The sequence below is a fragment of the Rutidosis leptorrhynchoides genome, chromosome 5, assembly GCF_046630445.1.
Source record: "Rutidosis leptorrhynchoides isolate AG116_Rl617_1_P2 chromosome 5, CSIRO_AGI_Rlap_v1, whole genome shotgun sequence".
NCBI classification, from domain to species: Eukaryota; Viridiplantae; Streptophyta; class Magnoliopsida; order Asterales; family Asteraceae; genus Rutidosis; species Rutidosis leptorrhynchoides.
In genome coordinates this window covers 401428165-401434295 of record NC_092337.1, presented here as the reverse complement: position 1 = coordinate 401434295, position 6131 = coordinate 401428165, and the positions used below count along the sequence as shown (strand labels likewise).

The following is a 6131-nucleotide window of genomic DNA, read 5'->3' as shown; positions in this document are numbered from 1 at the left end:
TTATGATTTAATAATTATAATTAGAAACTTATGATATGATTAATAATTCATTATTAATTAATAATACTTATGATATGATTTAAAATTTATTATTAATTAATAATACTTATATTATGACTAATATTTAATTAATTAATTAAATACTTATGTTATATTAATTATATCATTTAAACTTATATTAACTTTAATAATTCATTTTAATTTAATTAAACTTATGTTATGACATAATTAGACATATTCAACTTTAATAAACATTATAACTTACATTATTATTACAACTTACACTTTTAAACTTAACGTTGACTATGTTTGACCAAGGTTGACTTTTGAGTTGACTTTCGGTTGACTTTGACTTTCAGTTGATTTTTGTTGACTTTCTAAATAAGGAAACTTTTCTAACTTAAAACTTTCTAAAAATAGAAACTTTCTAAATTTGGAAACTTTCCAAAAATAGAAACTTTCCTAAAATAGAAACTTTCCAAAAATAGAAACTTTCCAAAAATAGAAACTTTCCAAAAATGGAAACCTGCTAAAAATAGAAAGTGTGTGTCCGTACGCTGTTCCGATCAAATCGATGCATGTTGAGTATTGTTCTATGACTACTTGCAACATGTACAATAGCTATCATACAAAGACTTTACCTAAGTTAGTTATTTATATCGACCTTCTTTATTTATAGGTCGGAGTTGTGATCATTCCTGATCACTTTACTTCATTTGCTGTTCGCATATTTGTGTGGTTACTTCATTTGTTATTAAGGTGAGTTATAGTCCCATTTTTCTATTTAAATATTTTGGGATGAGAATACATGCAATTTATTTTATATTTTGGACACAAGTGGAGGTTGGTTTAAATTATTCATTGTGAGTTGAACAAAAATATTCCCTAGTCTGGTAACTGTAATCACTGGTTTCTACTAGTGAACGCGAATCCTACGGATAGATCTATCGGGTTTGACAACCCCATTTCGAGCTAGTCGCGCTAGCAATTTATAATCGAAATGTTTAGTAATTCGTAATTTATTGTAGATACACTTGTTCGGTGTATATTATTTATTGTGTTTGGCAAGGGTAAATAAATGGTTAAGTGGTTACCAGGTGGCTCACGGTAAATGGAATAATGTTTTTATATGTTTTCTAGCATATAATTTTGTGGTCCAAAAAGGAGTTTTTATGTTTTCAAACATAAATTTTTACGGTTTAAATTAAATATTATTTGCAATATTAAAACTATAATTCACTCAACATTTTTGTTGAAAGTTACTCGCATGTTTTATTCTCAGGTTCATGATTGATTGCTTTCGCTGTGCTTAGAGAGTCTGCATATTTATGATGACAGCTTTTGTTAAACAATAACTTGCATTCTCTTTTGATACATTTAATAGTGGATGCTGTTGACTTTGTTTTGGTCAACTTTTGGTTAAGTAATAATGTATAGTTTTTCTAAACTTACATATTTTGATAGGTTTCCTTTATAGAAAATTATTTTTAAATAAAGAATGCAAGGTTATTTATTAAATTCATATAGAGTTATGATCAAGCTGTGGGACCAAGATAACGATGGTCGTCAAGTGTACTTTGACGGGTCGTTAAATAAGTAAGTCTGTGTAATTGGCTCATCCAACCAGATATACACTATTCTAATCATAGCTTTAATATAAGCATAATTATCTTTCCCTAACCCAAACTGATATCTTGGTCAACATTTCCCTTATCTGCATACTCTGGATATCCTTTCACTTTCTTTACTTTTCCGCAATTGGGACTATTAGATTAAAACCAATTATTATCCTTTATCTTGGTAATTTAACCAAAGACAATTATCCACTTGATCTTCAATTCGTTAAACCATTCAAAAGTACGACCCTAGGTTAACTTACACCTTTTACCTTAGAAAGTTAAAAGTAAATTTAGGTCCCGCAAAATATAAATAATAAACCACTATTCTCCTTCCTGATTAAGCTGATCCTGACGTCTTACAGCCCAATGACACCGCACTAATAAAACTGTCCATTTCGGTCATATCAAACAACAATAAAAAAGATAGGGATCCTTCCAAAAATAGTACTTAAGGTCACTGAAGAATTTCTTCCTCTTTTGATGTGACTACCCTTTTTTCAAGAATTTCCCAACAAGATAGTTAGCTATGTCCACATACCATGGCTCATCTACCTTGTCTATCCTCATGAGATACTCATCGAGAAAATCATCGTGAATACTTGACTCATGAAGGACTTCGAGATTTGGATTCTCGAGTCTAGACAAGTGGTCGGCAACAAGATTCTCGGCTCCCTTCTTATTCCGGATCTCGATATCGAATTCTTGCAAAAGCAAGATCCATCTAAGCAATCGAGGTTTGGAGTCCGGTTTTGATAAGAGTTACTTCAAAGCTGAGTGGCCCGTAAAAATGATAGTCTTTGACCAGACTAGATAAGATCGGAATTTATCAAATGAAAAGACCACACCGGGGAGCTCTTTCTTAGTAGTAGTATAGTTCAACTGTGCTCCTTGCAAGGTCTTACTTGCATAATAAACGGGTTGGAAATGTTTCTCGACCTTAGGCCCAAAACAGCGCCAACAGCAAAATTAGATTCATCACACATAAGCTCGAACAGAAGAGACCAATTCGGAGCAATTATGATAGGTGCATTAATGAGTTTCTCCTTAAGAATTTCGAATGCCTTTTGGCACTTTTCGGAGAAGTCCCAAGGTGTGTCCTTTTCAAGAAGTTTGTTCATCGGGTTAGCGATTTTGGAAAAATCCTTTATGAATCTCTGGTAAAACCCGACGTGCCCAAGAAAACTCCGAACACCCTTGACATTGGTAGGAGGTGGAAGGTTTTTTAATATCAGTTACCTTCACGGGATCCACCTTAATACCATTCTTTGAGATCTTGTGCCCGAGGACTATGCCCTCTTGTACCATGAAATGGCACTTTTCCCAGTTGAGCACAAGATTAGACTTTTCACACCTTACCAACATCATTTCTAAGTTAAGAAGGCATGAATCGAAAGTGTCACCGAAGACCGAAAAGTTGTCCATGAACACCTCCAAGCAATCTTCTATCATATCATGGAATATGGCCATCATGCACCTTTGAAAAGTGGCCGGAGTGTTACAAAGGCCAAAGGGCATGCGACGGTATGAGAATGTACCATACGGGCACGTGAAAGAGATTTCTCTTGGTCCTCGGGCGAGATAGGAATTTGGAAATAGCCCGAAAAATCATCAAGAAAACAGTAGAAGCTATTCTCCGCTAACCTCTCTAGCATTTGGTCCACGAAAGGTAATGGGAAATGATCTTTTCTTGTGGCGTCGTTCAACTTTCGATAGTCAATACAAACACGCCATCCAGTGACAGTTCGGGTGGAAATTAGCTCGTTTTTATCGTTGGTGGTAACAGTCATACCACCTTTCTTAGGTACGCAATGTACTGGGCTTATCTAGGGACTGTCAAAAATCAGGTAAATAAGACCCGCATCAAGAAGCTTGACAATCTCTTTCTTCACGACATCCTGCATGTGAGGGTTCAACCTCCTTTGGTGTTGCACCACAAGTTTAGACTTTGGAGTTATCCTCCATTATAATTTTGTGGGTGCAGTAGGAGGGACTAATACCCTTGATGTCGTGAATCTTCCACGCAATGGCCAGTTTATGGGCCTTTAGCATGGTGACAAGCTTAGATTTTTGACCTGTCGTAAGAGAAGAAGAAATAATTACCGGTAGCTTATATTCCTCCTGCAAATAAGCATATTCTAGATGATCTGGAAGTGGCTTCAATTCTAACTCTGGATGTTCTTCATTCGAAGACTTACTCCGGTAATTAACATCACGGTTGAGTTCCTTGAATTCTTCCTCCGTCAGCTCATAGACATTTTCCATCAAGGTGGTCAAAATATCCACCACTTCAACCTGCAACTCCTCATCAACATCAACCAAAAAGCATTCTCCTGAACCCTGTAACTATAGGAATTCCTGCAAAAATTCAGACTGGACATCCACAGTGTTAAGAAAATAAGATGTATCATCGGTATAAGCAGGGTATTTTAAAGCATGGTCGATTGAGAATGTTGCACTCAAGTCATCTATCCTAAGGGTCTGTTGTTGGCCATAAACATCGATGATACATCTCTTCGTATTCAAAAATGGTCGACCCAAAATAAGTGGAATCCTTTCATCCACTTCGATATCCAACACCATAAAATCGACCAGGAAAACCAGTGACCTGGTCTTTACTAGCATATGCTCTATAATTCCACGAGGGAATTTAATAGAGCAGTCAGCTAGCTGAATAGCCATTCGAGTGGGTTTTAACTCCCCGGGGTCTAGCTTTAAATAAATAGAATAAGGCATCAAATTGATGCTAGCCCCCAAGTCTGCCAACGCCCTCACAGAATCTAAGTTACCAAGTAAACAATGGATGGTGAAACTTACAGGATCCTCAAGCTTCTCGGGGAGCTTGTTTGCTACCACCGCTGAGCATGCAGCGTTCAACTTTACTGAAGACACGTTCTCCAGCTTCTTCCTGTTTGTGATCAAGTCCTTAAGAAACCTTGCATACTTTGGCATACCTGCAATAACATCAATAAAAGGTAAATTTATGTTAACTTTTTTAATCAAGTCCATGAACTTGGACTTCTCGGCCTCCAACTTCTCCAATCTCTGGTTTCTCGGGAATGAGAGCGGTGGTTGATAATCTTTGACTACCGGTTTAGCAGCAACAGTTTTTGGTACTTTCACAACCTTCTCAATCACCTGTTCCGGCTCCTTCTCCCCTTCCAGTTCACTAACAATAACCGACTCACTCACCTTCACTAATGGAACCCACAAATCATACTCATCGGACTTCTTCGGTGGACCATATGCTAAACCACTACGGGTGGTGATAGTGTTAACGTGCCCATTTTTCAGGTTAGTATCCGTGTTGCTAGGTAACTCCACCGATTTTCTCTCATTCCTCTTATTTGCAATCTGAGCAATCTGCTTTTCTAAATTCTGAATAGCGGCCTGTTGGTTTCTAAACAATTGGTCGTTCTTCTCGTTGGTTTGAGTAATGGTAGTAACGAGCTGAGTTTGAGATATCATAAGCTTCTCCAACATAGCTTCTAGATTAGACTTCTTTTCCTCAACTTGGGGCTTTTGAAAACCCCCACTAGACCCCGGTTGAAACCTCGAACCTTGTTGCCCTTGAGGATAATAAGGACTATTGAAATTTCTATTAAACTGAGATCTACCTTGAAACTGATTGTTGTCTTGTTGACTGATATAGGCTATTTCTTCATTTTGGTTCATAGTCAACCCCGCATCACAATCCTTGGCCAAATTGATAATTCACACCCAACCTTCATACCATCGATGTCTTTGTCCATCTTTTCTAAGTGTCTACCAAACTTGTCCAACTTACCGTTAATCGAAGCAAAATCATCGTAAGCACTGGTGCTTGAGACTGAAGAAGAAGAATGAGATAAATCATTATCCTCATGCCACTCATGAGAGTACTCAGCTTGCTTTTCAATTATCTCATACGCCTCCTGTTCGGTTTTATCCATAAGACTGCCCCTGCATCTTGATCAATAGTAACACGGGTGCTGATGGTACACCCTTTATAAAAAGTTTGTACCTTGTGAAAGGTATCTAACCCGTGTTGAGGGAAAAATTGCAACAAACGGCTGAAGCGATTCCAATCATCATATAAAGTCTCGTTAGGCTTTTGACAAAATTGAGAAATCTCTTACTGAAGTCAAGTGGCCTTAGATGCAGGAAAGTACTTGCTTAAAAAATTTTCCATCAGCGTGTTCCAATCTTCAATCGTACCCTCAGGTAAAGTATCTAGCCAAACTCTAGCTTCCCCCTTTAGTGACCATGGAAAAAGCTTCATGTGGACAACCTGATCAAGAACATTTCTGATCTTGAACAACCCACAAATCTGCTGAAAGTTATGAAGATGCTCGTTAGCATCCTCATGCGGTTCACCTCTAAACTGACATTTAGTCCCAATCAATGAGATAATTGGGCCCTTAATCTCAAAATCATCAGTAATCACCGGAGTTCTGATAGCATTACCCTGGCCAACTCGGGTGGCCTTCATCCTTTCCGCCATACTCTGACCTTGTTGTGCCATTTGACGAATTA

The 6131-nt window shown here is 37.4% G+C and overlaps 1 non-coding gene across 1 annotated transcript; it reads left to right on the top strand.

The window, feature by feature from the left end:
- Nucleotides 1-5635: 5635 nt before the first annotated feature.
- On the top strand, nt 5636-5741 carry LOC139851146 (small nucleolar RNA R71). Its single transcript, XR_011760505.1, has one exon. It is a non-coding gene; the product is annotated as a small nucleolar RNA R71 (small nucleolar RNA).
- Nucleotides 5742-6131: the final 390 nt, after the last annotated feature.